This window comes from Choristoneura fumiferana, chromosome Z (assembly GCF_025370935.1).
Source record: "Choristoneura fumiferana chromosome Z, NRCan_CFum_1, whole genome shotgun sequence".
In the NCBI taxonomy this organism is placed as follows: domain Eukaryota; kingdom Metazoa; phylum Arthropoda; class Insecta; order Lepidoptera; family Tortricidae; genus Choristoneura; species Choristoneura fumiferana.
Genome location: NC_133472.1, coordinates 26,136,633 through 26,151,616, shown reverse-complemented (window position 1 = coordinate 26,151,616; position 14,984 = coordinate 26,136,633). Strand labels below are relative to the sequence as shown.

At 34.7% G+C, this 14,984-nt stretch overlaps 1 long non-coding RNA gene and 1 pseudogene across 1 annotated transcript; one reads left to right on the top strand and one right to left on the bottom strand.

The window, feature by feature from the left end:
* The window catches only part of LOC141432716 (protein bric-a-brac 1-like), a 274,922-nt pseudogene that overhangs the window by 224,753 nt on the left and 35,185 nt on the right, over positions 1-14,984 (bottom strand).
* LOC141432761 (uncharacterized) lies at positions 7,381-13,261 on the top strand. Its single transcript, XR_012451860.1, has 2 exons — positions 7,381-7,516; positions 12,283-13,261. It is a non-coding gene; the product is annotated as an uncharacterized lncRNA (long non-coding RNA).

Below are 14,984 nucleotides of genomic sequence, written 5' to 3'. Positions count from 1 at the left end.
ACGTTTGCCACGATGTCATAGTCAATATACTCACAATATAATATCGACTAACTCGCAACACTAAAACACTGATCGACCAAGTCCAACAGCAAAAATAATGACAGAACAACCAAACAGTATAAATTGCGTCTAAGTTCTACAACAACTTTGTCGAAGTAATCGAACAACAATATGCTGAGCGAATTATTAACTGAAATACGTGGAACATAATACCGCACGGTAGCAAATGGAGAAACGCAACAGAACAGGTTGGGCCCCATAATAAATTAAAGATACACGAACAGATAAAGTTTTATTGTGTACAAATGAGTCATGTAAGCGGAGTTAATGGCACTTTTCAAATAATATAACGTTTTAATCATTCCACACGATGATTCTTTACAAAGATTGATTATTATTATTTTTTTGACTAGGGACATACCTACTTACTCAGTGGACGTTGCTTTAAACTGCAATAAGTAAGTAAGTATCATAAATTACTTTGAAATCTATGAATAACATATTCTATAATTTATTTTTTAATTTTGCAAGAGACGTTTATCTGTCATTTGTTCGTTATTTTTACATAGAAGTAGGTACTACGTTATTGTATTATGTGGTTTTACTCATTCGAAAATGCGATACCTCTTTACGCTTAAATCGATGAACCGATTAAGTTGAAAATTTAATTTAGTAAGAAGATAGTAAGATAGTTTTTATCCCGGAATATAGTGTTGTTGCTACAATTGATATCACCAGACGAAACAATTTATAAATAACAAATACGGTAAAAATGTAATTCTAAATGTTTTCGGGCTAGAAAAGTACTGTAGGTACGAGACAGCAACAATTGATTTGATTATTTACTATAATGAGACTTCATGCTGCATGTATGCCGCATGCCTCATATCGACGCTCAGTGCGGCAGACACCTGCGCGCAACACTCGACTCAGTTTTTCATACTTTCCGGATTTGTGCAAGTGTCAACATGACATGCGGTTAATTGGAAAGGGCGACAGCCTGACGATGTCGTGATATATCCGGACACGGAAACCTCCATTTTGTTCAACAAATTTACATTTATTTTGTAATTTTTTGCCACCCGTTCGTACATGCTGTTAATTGAAAGTCCCTAGTTGTGCGAACTGTTTGTATACAAAACCTGTAGTCATGTATAAAACCACCACTAAAATACGAAGAGATAACTGTCTAAATAACAATCTAACATAGCACTTTTAGCGTGAGTTGCACCGAGTTACTTTAACAATAACCAATGTCGAACGAGCAGTCAGGGAAAGGGATTTAATGACAGGTTTGACATTGGTTATAGTTAGGTATACCTAGTACCTTGAAACTCTCACTTAGAAATTTAACAATTATGAGTATCCACCTACCTATGTACATAATAATAAAATTTAAGTAAAGATATAAACTTAATTATGTAGGTTGATAGGTGTAATAAGTGCCTAGTTGAAAAAAGTAAAAGTTTTGGCTTGTTTATGAAATAGGTTAACAAACTTGAAGAATATTCAGTTAATTAATCATAACGTTAATCACCTTTGGTTCAAGCTCACCGTATACACGCCACTGATACTCCTATTTAACAACACTTAGAAAGTAAAAGTGGTGCAGTATCAAAGTCAAAGTCAAAACATCTTTATTCAAATTAGGCCACAACAAACACTTATGAGTGTCAAAAAAATCTACCACCGGTTTGGAAAAACCTCTGTTGAGAAGAATCCGGCAAAAACTCATTTTTAAAACATATATACAATTTTATTTAATGATTTACATCAGAAGCATTTAATATATCTACATTTGTAACACAGTGGTAATCTTATCATAATGTTGAGTTTGATTTTTTTATGTATGCTATGCATGCAGAAACGAGCATGCGGTCCGCCTATAGACACCTACAGTGCCAACCATTAGAACTGCTGGTGCCTATACCTGCTGGGCATGCGGTCCGCCTATAGACACCTACAGTGCCAACCATTAGAACTGCTGGTGCCTATACCTGCTGGGCATGCGGTCCGCCTATAGATAACTGCTAAACTGCTGTTAAGGTTTTTACTTTAGTTAGCACTACCTACCAAACATTTTAACTAAATTAGGCGTAAACGTCTAAACGTCGGTTTGAAACTACAATTTTATGAAGTAGGTAAACGTCCTACTGAAATAACAATGTGCCGGTGATAGATAGTAAAATCATTTAGTATACAGCCACCTTAAGCACAAGAAAAAGGAGCAGTCGCCCCTCCCAGACTTTTACATTTCATTCCATAAACCATTTTAATGGAAAATCGATGATATAATTCAATTACTGGATCGCCACAGCAACGCCACAAATCGCATTTTTCTTACGGTCCTTTTGTTTCTTAAAAAAGAAAACAATGTCGCTTTCAAGGAGAAAAAATGTAATAAAATTGCAACGAGTCATTTGCTAAATGGGTTGAGTAGGTAGGTAGTTATTGTTTGCAGTCGGACAACTTAGCCAGGCTGCGCTCTTATTTATACGCAAAGAGAGAAATATTCATTATAGCTTTAATGCACACCGTTAAATTTGTAACTCGAGTTGTACAGGGCTCAGGCTCCCTGTCAACTTATTGACCAATGCGGTGCGCCGTGGATTATTATTACGTTAAACGAGTTTCAATTCTTACTACAGAATCTTAGGATTTCAGTAACGTGTTTTCAAATGGGGACTTGCAGGCGTCAAAATTAATTTGGTGGGTAAGGAAACATTTTCATTGTGTAGAGCTACGTAAGAATATTTCTTTATAGACGAATAAAATGATAAAGTATAGTTAGGTATAAGGTACCAATTCTAAGCTCAGCTCTCATAAATTACATGTAGGTATCACTAGTAGCTATGTGCTTAAAATAAAAAGTAAAGCATTCTCAATAAAAAATATATAATTGACCTGTTTGTCACCTTTTTTTCCTGTCTTGACTTTGAACAATTTCAGAAAATGTTCATTACCTTTAGTTTCCAATTTTTATCGCACTAAAAGGTAGACAGAGATATCGGGAAGTTAGGAAACAATCGAAAGAGAACGGTGTGATGAAATGTACGAATGTTAATAACGCGACCGCGACCGCCGCTCCAGCGGGACTGCGCCTGCCAAGGGGCTGCAACTATTTGATACGGTATTATATTTTTAGAGAGAGGCTTACAAATAAAACTAAATAAAACTGCATAACTAATATTGTATAGTTAAGTTGTGATCGACAGTTAACTTATAAAGTCTTCTAAGCAGTGATAATGTCCATTCAAATACTGTTATATATTTTACCATTATGATTTTCTACACATTTTTCAGGCGAGCAATTTGGTTAGTACCTAGAGGCGGGGGAAACCTCATCACTATCAGCCGGAAGACATTAACTGTAGAACGAATGCCTCCCTTGGAAAGCCACAATAAAAGACAACTCGCCACTTGCATGGGTTAGTATTTATCCTAGAGAATTGCAGTTCCCGCGGGATAGTGTTAAACGAATTCTTAGCAGATGAAGTTGCGGGCAAAAACCTCGTTTTAAAATAGTAAAAGACATATCAGGTTTTTTCTCAAAACTTATTAGCCGTCAGCTGCGCCGGCGCATCCATGGTCGCGCGCGCGCGGCTCCGCGGCACGCGCTCTCCACCGACGACTTTTGTTCCCTTTGTGACGGGTTCACGTTATTATTAAAAACAATAAATCGCTGAGGGCGCCACCTACCACTATTGCTCCGCTTTCGCATCGCAACTTAAACTGTGTGTGCGAAACTGTGCTGTGTAATTTATTTTTCTGTTAATAAACGTTTTTTTAATTCGGCTGACAACAACTTTTGGGCAGATTGTATTGAATAATATTTAGAATGAAATATTTTGCTGTGTAGACCCAGGTACAATTAAAAGTCTTTTAATAGTAAAGAAACCAGCCCATTTTTGGTGCTCATGACCGTAACTGTCTTGGTTTCGTTCCTGCGAATTTTATTTGTCGTCGCGTTTACGGACGTGTACAATACAATACAAATGTCCTTTGTACTTTTCTTCTTTGTTCTTGTCTTCAGTACAATAAATTTACAAAAAGTAAAAAAAAAACTACATAAAACCATTGATTCTGTCAAGTCATAGTCAAAATCTGTCTGAAGTATTTCAAAGCCTACAAATGATTCATCCTATCACTTTTATCATCCCAGACATTGATGAGGAACGGTTTAAAAATCCCTTTTTACCTACCTACCTCTATGACTCTCTAGAAATATATGTTTCACACTTTGGCTAGTATAAAATAATACGCTTTATTCCTTATCCCGTGGGAATTTCGGTAAATTCTGAAAATTGTTTTTAGCTGTTAGTATTAGCTACTTGCATGCCACATTTGAAGTATCTTAATAATAGTTACGGAAAAAGAGTAATTTGGAAGTGAAAATATAAATCTCATTTATTCCCTATCCCGTGGGAATTCAGAAAAATCCCGAAAACGGTTTTTAGCACTTAGTATTACCTAATACTTGCATGCCAAATTTGAAGTCTCTTATAACTATAGTTACGGAAATAGAGCCTACTTTTTAAAGTGAAAATATAAATCCCATTCCCATCTCTATCCCGAGGGAATTTTGAAAAATCCCTTCTTATAGTGTACCTCTATGTCACTTAAGGTATATGTATGCCGAATTTCAAGCGTTTAGCTTCAGCGGTTTGGGCTGTGCGTTGATATATCAGTCAGTCAGTCAGGACTTTGAATTTTATATATATATAGATTTACCGACATCCTGGTTCAAACTAAACGAATAAATGCATTTTTACAAGCAGTCGCTTTTATGTCTGAGTAGCATATCACCAAACACACACGCACGCAATTTAATATCCAAGCAAAACAACCACACGCACACTAAAGACAATAATTATTGATTTCAGATTATCAAATAATTTTACTGAAATGAAATTTTATGAGCAAGTTTATTGTTAATTGTAATACTACAGCATCAGAAGAGGCGTGAAATTAACTTTTAATTATAATTCCGTTTTTATTGCCGTTAAAGATATTGTCAGTTATTGATAATTTCACACATTGAATCTCCAGAGATACTTACTAAGGAGTTAAGATTCTTGAGTTTACTTGCTCTAGCGATGGTTAGGTACTTAAGAAACGATTAATAATGTTTGTGTACAAAATAAAATATCATTTTCGAAGTGCATACTAGTTGCCATAAAAACAAGCAAAAATAGAATATCTGTATCTCGGTTGAACCATAGCAAGAAAACCTTCAAGGGTCCAGTAACGCCAGTAGGTGGATAATACTTTAATTAAATAATTAATCACACATACTGGTAAATATAAATCCTGAATGTCAGCCATTACTTGGGGTTAAATGATTTGATTAGTTTCCCTTGTAAAAGAGATCCCAATAAAAACATGCTGTACTTAAACGACGTACCAAGTCTCGATTGATAATTTATCTACACAAAATATGTAGTGAAATCTAATAATGAACAGCCAACCCTAGAAGATAAATGTAAAAGAAGGCACTTTTGTTTTAAATCTGGAGTGTTGTGTGATTGATATGATTTATTATGTTTTACACTTTTAAGCTACTATTTTTACAGAAACATCAAAAGAGTATGAAAAAACCGAACGTCTTAAAAAACTTCTTGTCTTTTTGATATTTTAATAATCATTTTTGTTTTTAAAGAATGCCAATGTCTTTCCGAAAGCGCTGGTAGTATAAAACGTGACATGTAAATATGAGCCCTTTCGGACCCAATTGAAAAATAAACTCATAGTTCAAGGTCGTTTTGTGATGTGTTTTCAAAGAAGCGTTGTGTCCCATACGAAACTCGCAAGTTAGAGCAAAGCTTGTATTAAAACGTATTATGTTCATTCATTCTCTTTCACACGTTATGGGAAATGATTGTGTTATATTTTATATACTTAAATAATAAATGTAGCTTCATGCGCACTTGACATGATAAAGTGATTAGTTAGCCGTAATTAGTGTGCAGAAAATACCGGGACAAAGTCACAATTACGTTGACATGAAAGGAACTTATAATTCTATTGTAAATATATAATTTTAGTGTAGTTATTCGCGATGTGCGCAGCAGCATATAGTTGCATATTTTCCCAGTAATAAGTAGGTAATCTAAACAGGACAGTCGCGAGGCACGGTGCCTACAGCGCTTTCATGATAAGATGACGTAGTTGTTTTAAAATGTTGTCTTTTGGATATTGGAACATGACTGATTTGATTATGTATAATAGATATATTATGTCTATTGGGCCGTGTCGCAAAATTTCGTTATCTCATCTAGTCAACGTCAAAATGGCTACATCGCTCCTACTTAGTCAACATCTACCAGGAAAAAAAATAGTTCTGTCGTGGCACGCTAGCTTTGCTCGCTCGGCTCGCACGCTGCAGAGTCACAGTTCTTCCTAAGCAAAGTTGAAAATAAGAATCCTGAGTGTAGTCGAGGGTTTAAGGCATCAGATGTTAAACAACTTTACAGCCAAGCTAAACACAATTTTTCACCACACTATGCACTCAGCGAGCAAAATTATAAAGTAGATGGAAGTAAATAAATATTTCGCACATTTTTAAATGCGTTTTTCATTCGTTTCTCGTTACATTTTCATTTTATTATACATATTACCTATACAATGTATGACGAATCTTGTTTCTGAACACGTCAATGATTTTTATTTCTAATCTATGAAATTGTTAGATTATGTACCTTACACCTAACTAATACTCTTTAGACACATCGAAGTTCATCATAACGTTCGAATGTAAAAAAACTTTTCCAGGCTGATTTCAAAGGAGCAAGACAGCAAGTGAAGTGTTAAGTATTTTATCTTTCAGTCCAACTTATCTTTAACAAGTTTTAGTGCTTTTATTCTTTCTTGGTTCTGGTTATGGTCTTGATTTGAGTAATGCTGAGATTGTATTACTAAGTTCAGAATCATTGGTTCAATTCACACATGACGTTTTTTTTTTGCTAGCGAGTTTCTATTTGACTTAACGGTCTAATTTTATTATCAAATTGTATCAGTTATTAGTCGGCACCTAGGCTAGGGAATAACATTGAAATATTTCCAGCAGCCACAACTAACACGGCCGCTCAGTTTTTGTTGCAGTCCAGTACAAAAGCCTTGAGCTGTGAAGTATACTTAGATTTTTAGGAACTTTTTCATTCCTTTATGCTTAGGAAAATAAAATACCTACTGTTGGGACAAAATTAACGGTGAATTTTCTCAAAGAAATTTTCCATGTTTTCTATTCGGTCATACTAGACCGGTGTGATATGCTTTGTACGCGGATGTACGCACCACACGCTGGTTATTATTAATAACGGTGGACAGACTAATTAAAGTTAACACGTAGTTATGGCAGCTCAGATTGTAATTCCTCTTTAGCTTTGTGTTTATCATCATGGCCGGACATTGTCTCTGGTTTGCTACTTGCTTTATGTGACAGCGATTACTGTTTATAGTTTTCCGTTAGCGAATATACCCTACTATGCACTATGCAGGCGGCAAATGGACAAGTTAGGTAAGTGACGTTAAATGTATACAGGTTAAGTGCGGGAATTGTTTATTCGACACCTTTGTGTAGCGATGAATGCTTAAATTACACTTCACAGTTTTGCTTGCAATCGACATATTTCGGTTTAAAGAAATTTATTACTCTCAAAAGAAATTTACATTTCACTTAATGAGAAATCATGCATGTTAGTAGTGAACGTTATTGATTTATTACAATACATTATACATTACATCACATTAGTGTTGTTAATTCATTTTTACATTAAAACAAATAGAATAAGCCAAAACACAAGAAAAATCATGGAGAAGGAATAAATAAATCTAGTTAGGCCTTTTTGCTGACTGTACTTGTCGTTATTTGTACTTACATTTTCGTTCAGTATACATATTATGTAAGCAAGTGCAAGATTTAACCCATAATAATTCTGTGCCCACATTAAATTAAAATCACGCACATTTGCATCAAAGAATCTTAACTTAACTTAATCTTACATCAACAACCACAAAAACGTATCGGTGGACAATATTCCAGTATATTTTTTTCCTATTCGGGTAGGGCGAAAAGTAATATACGTTGCGTTAATGCATCCAACATCAATTAGTGTAAACCTGCCTGGGCCGTATTCAGGTGACGGGAATATTATTTAAAACGTGGACCCTAAGTTTATGTTTAAAAATATTTAAAGATTCTATATTCTTAATTTCCTTTGGTAGTTGGTTATATAACCGCGCTCCTTCAAACTTTATGTTTTTCCGTCCATAGTTCTTCGTGCGAGAAAACGGTACGTGCAGATTATTCGCACTACGAAGATTTCGTAGCCCTTTTTCTTTATTAGTAACAAAGGTAGTCTGACAATGTATTGTTTTTAAGAGAATCTTTTTTATTAGAAGACATGTGTTATAGATGTATAGTTTAAGCTTAAGGCTCATAAGGTTAGTTTTTGAATAAATATCTTTTGTAGGTGCTCGAAAATCGTAATGGAATAGTATTTTGATTATTTTGTTTTGAGTTATTTGTAGATCCTTTGAATGTGTTTGAGCTATATATATATATTTAGTTATTAAAGCAATGAAAAACGCTTATATGTATATACCTAAATATCACGTCAAATTTTAAAAACGCTTGTTAAATGATATATTATACTATACCGTACATACAAAATAAATAATTAAAATATAAATCATACTCCTCATACTGAACAACATTAGTTCAGCGACTTTTTTAAATAATTAGTTTATAAATTTCATTAGCTTTTTTAATTTTTATTACACTTTTAAATTTATTCGAAGAAGCAATGTAAAGCAAAATGCTTTATGTTCGTAGACGTCCGTTGGGTTCTAGGATGGCGTACATTAATAACAGTATTTAATTTGTATGAAAAAAGGAAAATTCAAGGACTCCATTTTTTTTAACTCGCTGAATGTTGTTTAGTTTGACGAGGACAATCTATGTTTTAATTTTTTGCTCGTATTACAGGCCACACCCGGTATATTATTTAAATACCAACAAAACATAAAATCAAACATTAATTATTGATAATTGGGTAGAACATCACATGCGAACGGTCCGAAAATCTCATTATGAACACATAATAATTACTATGTGGTGGTTCAATTAATTCAATCAGAAAGCAGGATTGGCGGAGCATCTGAAATCTCTCATTCATATGCGGGGGTGGGTAGGCAGCCCAGTTAGAATTAATAATGACTGCCGGCCGGCGCTCGCCGTGTAATATTTGCTCAATCAACCGCTTGCATCAATCAGGAATTATCGCGTACGGCGCGCACGAGCATTCTAGCCGGCCTTACGTAAGAAGAACAGAGACACATGAATTTTGGAACACGAAATATTTTTGAGCCTTGAAATATAGGTGACGTAAGCCTTCTTTATATTTAATTTTACAGATGAGCAACGGAATACGAAGTGAAATAACTCTTTGTAGGTACAGTAAGAAAAATGAAACGAAGGGAACTATATCTATCTGAATGAATATCTATGTGTCCTTGCCTATTTTTAATACCTTGCCTAAGTGCACTCCACATAATTTCCATCGAAAGCTCCTTTAGCGAAATGTGGAAAATGTATGGGAGCCCCCTTGTTAATTTATTTTTAAATTAAAGTGAATAAATATACAAACTACGTGTAAGAAAAGTATTCTGTGAATGTTTCATGCAAAAAAAACCGTTTGCTGTGTGGAAGCCCCATTAAATATTTATTTTATCCAGTTTTTGTCCAGTTTTTAGTATTTGTTCTTATAGCGGCAACAGAAATACATCATCTGTGAAAATTTCAACTGTCTAGCTATCACGGTCCACAAAATACAGCCTGGTGACAGACAGACAGACGGACAGTGAAGTCTTAATAATAGGGTCCCGTTTTTACTCTTTGGGTATGGAACCCTAAAAAGGATCTTGGACAGATAGACCAGAGGGCGTATTATCTAACTCGCCGACGTTCGCGATCGCATTCACCATCTCTTTCTACCCCCGTTTTATACCATGTGTCAGAAAAAAGGGGTGGAAACGATTAAGATCCCGAGTGCGTTAGACAATAAGGCCCCAGCATACAGACGTGATCCCATAAGGGTTCCTTTTTAGCAATTGAAAACAATACCTTGTACGTACACACGTTTTATAACTGCTTGCCTACGCTTTTTTTTTATTTTTTGTTTTAATAACGCATGGAAACCTTCCAAACGACAGAAAAAAGAAATAATAATGAGAATAACCTTCACCTGGTCACGTTATATAAGTATTCAAAAATACTCGTGACCTTTTAGACGTAAAAGTTTTATAAAGTTTAAAATGTTTTCTATGTATGTCTTGCAAGTGCAAATGTCACAGATAAAGTCAACAATAAAGATAAACGAATGTTAAGTTAATTAATATAATATAACGCATATACCTACTTACAGGGTGGCTCATTTAAGCCTATCAGTATGAGAAAGTCTGAAACTATAAGACATATTATACGAAGATCTGCTCTTAGGAACCATGTCATCGATTTTAGTAAGAAGAAAAAACTGCATTCATATATTTTTAGAAAACTTGTACCCAGCTCGGAATCGACACCCGGGCGATTTGAAAAATAAAACTTACATTATTAAATAATAAGAAATACCTACTATGCATTTTATTCATTCTATTAGATATCATGTTTAACAGTTACATTTCATTACTTATGACCTACACTATCGATATCCAAATAGAAATAATGTAAGTTTTATTTTTCAAAACAACTGGATTTGATTCCCGGTCCGCGAGTAAATTTTTTTATGAATACAGTTTTTCTTATCATTAAAATCGATGACATGGTTCCTAAGAACAGATCTTCGTATGACTTATTGTTTCAGACTTTCCCATACTGACCGATCTAAATGGGCCATCCTGTAAATGCGTTTACGTGGATACAGCTATATACGGATACTTGAAAAAAAAACAGTTTCAGCACAAAATCACTATTTAGATTATAATTATTTGAATAAACTGCTAAGTCACTTTAAGACGAATTATAAAAAAATATATATATATTATTGTTCATAAACATAAAATAGTTACAAACACTTTTTAACGTGTGCTTGTACCTACTAATGCATACTGTTTTAAAATTTCAGTTACAAAGTAATTAACGTTATTTCTGATTAAAATAGGCTTTGATCAGAATGTAAATATAACATACCTGTAACTTAACATTGCCTAACACAATATGTTAAGATCAGACGATAGTCTTATATGTGCATAGGATACCGCCCCGAAGGAGATTGACACGCTATAAATAATACACGACAGCTGCATCAGAGTGCATTCCCACCACGCATCAATTCCGTATGAGCCTCCGTTTTAAGACACTTGGAGCTTCCCACGTGTAACCGCATAGACCCAGCACAAGTGCAACACATTGATTTGCCAATAGCCATTAATCGTAATCAAGTAATCGATATAACATTATTTTTAGAATGAAAATTGCCTAACGCTTGTTAGCTTTGACATGTCATCCATCATCATCATCCCAGCCTATATACGTCCCACTGCTGGGCACAGGCCTCCTCTCAGAACAAGAGGGCTTGGGCCATAGTTCCCACGCAGGCCCAGTGCGGATTGGGAACTTGCTTGATTGCTTTGACATGTACTAGAATCTAAATATTTAGATGGTAGTCGATTGCGAAAAGATGTTTAGAACACCTTTTTTCGATTCAGGGTGCTGTTTGCGAAATATGCAAATTATTATCCCTCTTCATTCTATCTATAAATAAACATGAATAAAACTTAACTATAAACTAACTAAAAAAAAAGGTAGTTGTTTTTGGATACTTAAAAAACCTACAGCAATCGTATTAACGAATTAACGAATAATGTTTGATCAAAACTATAAATATTAAATATTTGCTGCATACTAATATTATTTAGTACGGAAGCTGATAAATACTGTGCGTGGCCGAACACACACATGACTTGGTCGGTTTTGAATTAGGAATACCTACGAGTATCTATGTACATATGTATCTCCCACAATTGTCAATACTTGATTAAGAAGCTCTACCACCTAAGCAATAATAATATTAATAACTAGCTGGTGCCCGCGGCTTCGCTCCCGGTGTAGTTTTTTTAAATTTTCTAAATCTTCTTTTATAAGAACCTGCTCCTGACAATAGCAAACACAACGAAAAAAGAATTAGCGAAATCGGTCCAGCCGTTCACGCGTGATGCCGTGACCAAGGGAAATAGGGATTCATTTTTATATATTAAGAACATAATAATTTTGTTTATTTTCAGGTAAAACCCCATAGCGGTTTACACAATTATTGAAATTACAAAAGGATAATTTACAAAAAAAAACAGTTAAATAGAAAAAAACAAAATGTAGCTTAGTTTTTTTTTCGATCTGTTATGGTACCTACCAACTCATTAGTCAAAACAAGCGAACACAAATAAATATTAATCCATGAATAAATAAAATGATATAGTTAAAATCTAGATTGAAAGGCGAAACCACTAATTCAAGCCAAGGTGCCCAAAAGGCTGGCGACGCTGCGCTTCTTTGCTGTTACCAATGCGTTCGGCTTCGGCGAGGAACGCGGCAGCTTTTTGGTCACCTGTAATTTTACTTTTTTCAGCTCTACTAACCTTTCACTTTTCAAAACTAGGTACTATATTATTATAGACTGTAAGTATGGCGACATCTGTTCATAATATAGTCGACGTTAGTTATTTTAGATATACTTCAAACGTTCTTTATCCACTCTAATTTCCATATAAGTAGGTCAAAAATCAGCCATACAATTACTTTACGGAGGTTCTATAATAAAATCTTTATTCTTGAATAACTGACTTAACGTGAGGTCTTTGCCCAGCAGTGGAACTCTAATATAATCCATTAAATAATTAGCCATGAACTCACCTAACGAGTCGTCTATACGGCGAATGAGTAACGAAAACTGTGGAAGTTGAAGATAGTGCGACGCCAGTGACGTCGTAGCAGGCGTAGCTGCACGAGGGACTCCCGGCGCCTCCACTGGACCGCCGGTCCCTGCTGCCTCGAAGCTGCACCACCTATTCTCCACGCTGCACGGCTACCCGACGACTTCGAAGCTCCACTGCCGATCTTCGAGCTCGAACCGACTCGCTGTAAGTTTTCGTTACTCCGACGTTTTATATGTGAACCACGCCATCTAGAGGACAAACGAAATTTTATATAGGTAACTTAAGCCCTTGTGAAACATGATATTTAACACTAAATAAAACTTGAAAACAATCTAACGAAAAGTTCAAAACGTTCCAGATTTATAATCGTGAGTTGAGCCCTTGAATTTATTAGTTTTAGAAATCATACTCGTATTTATTTATTTTATTTTTTAGATAGCTTCGTCTTTTCAAACATGTCAATTTCAGTACTAGTTATTCCTATTATGACTATCATGAGCGTAAAAGCACAGACGTACGTAAAGCGCAAGCTGCATTGTAAAAAGTAATTGGCATTGTTCATATTTTACCAATGTACCCTGATTCGAAAACCATTTCGGGGGATAGGGTTTTTGAACAATTTTGTCCTATTCTGATTCAAAAATACTTAAGGGTTACGAATATATAGGCAAAAATAATGTTTGACCTCAGTTTGAGCTTCGTATTTTTCATTAAGGGATGAATCCCTTTACCTGCAAAGTGAATCCATAAGTATCTAGGTTTATCTATGGTATCTGTCACGCAGGGCCCGTATTACGAATTGCAAAATTCGAACTTCGTATCTTGCCGTCCCCCTGACGCTTATATTATTTAATACGAGAGTGAGAAAAACGGAACGACACGAACTTCGACTTTCGAATTTTGTAGTACCCCCGCAGGTCGCAGGCAGACATTGATGTCAGTCAGTTGTCACATACATGTTTTACATTAGCCAAAGAGTGAGTATTGACATAAAAAACAGAATGTACCTACTCTAGCAGGTTTCTGCTTAATGAGTAATTAATTGAAAAAATATATACATTAAAACATAATATCATATAAATGAAAGAGATTAGTCATTATGATATGAACCTGAAGAGATTAAGTTCCTACTCGCGCCTATTACAACTACCAACATAGAAAGATCGTTTTGTTCGTTGAAATGGATGTTTACAGAAAGACGCCGTAGCTCAACTGTTCCAGATATAGAAAAAAAAATTGTTTATTCTGAAAATCGCGTTAACTACTAAATTTACTGCAGGTAATTTAAAATTGTATTTTTATTACTATGTCATGAGGCTTGGTAGTAAAGCTAAAGTTTTTAGTTTTTATTTGTGTAGTCCTCTCTTATTTTCTGTGGCAATCAATGATTTTATTATTATTATTAAAATACCCCCTACATGAGTTAAAATTGTATCATAGTTTGTATACAATTCGCAGAGAGGTAGTTACTGAATAGGCATAATATGATTATTTTCAGACCAACCTATCTGTTTATCTCAACTCTTTCTCAAAACAATATCCGATTGAATGTGGCACGGACTGTTAGCATCTATTGACATTGACAACTAGCTCGTTTTTTTAAATATTCTTTTACTTGGCCTTTCACTGGGTTTCAGCCGTCATGTGTAATTTACGCAACGTCGTATCTTATATTTTCAAAAACTTATTTAAATTTAACTAAGCCATTTTATGCCAAGATATTCAAGTTAGTATCTTGATAATATTTTAAGAAAATAAGATAAAAAGAGTAGTAAAAAAAGCGAACAGTGTCAATTCGACTCTACCAATTCTTTTCTACTTTAACGATAAGCTGTATTCTCCAAACGTAAGCTAACTGGTTAGAAGAAGATATAGAATTTTATTTCTCATCACAACAACTAGGCTCACGCCACGCATCAATCAAGACTACGAGTATAATAATAAATTTATAAAATTAAGCTTAATAAGCAAAAAATATTAACGCATACTCAATCAACTTTACATTATTTTCTATCCATTCATTTCAGTAGAACGATAACGTATGGCTAGGTACT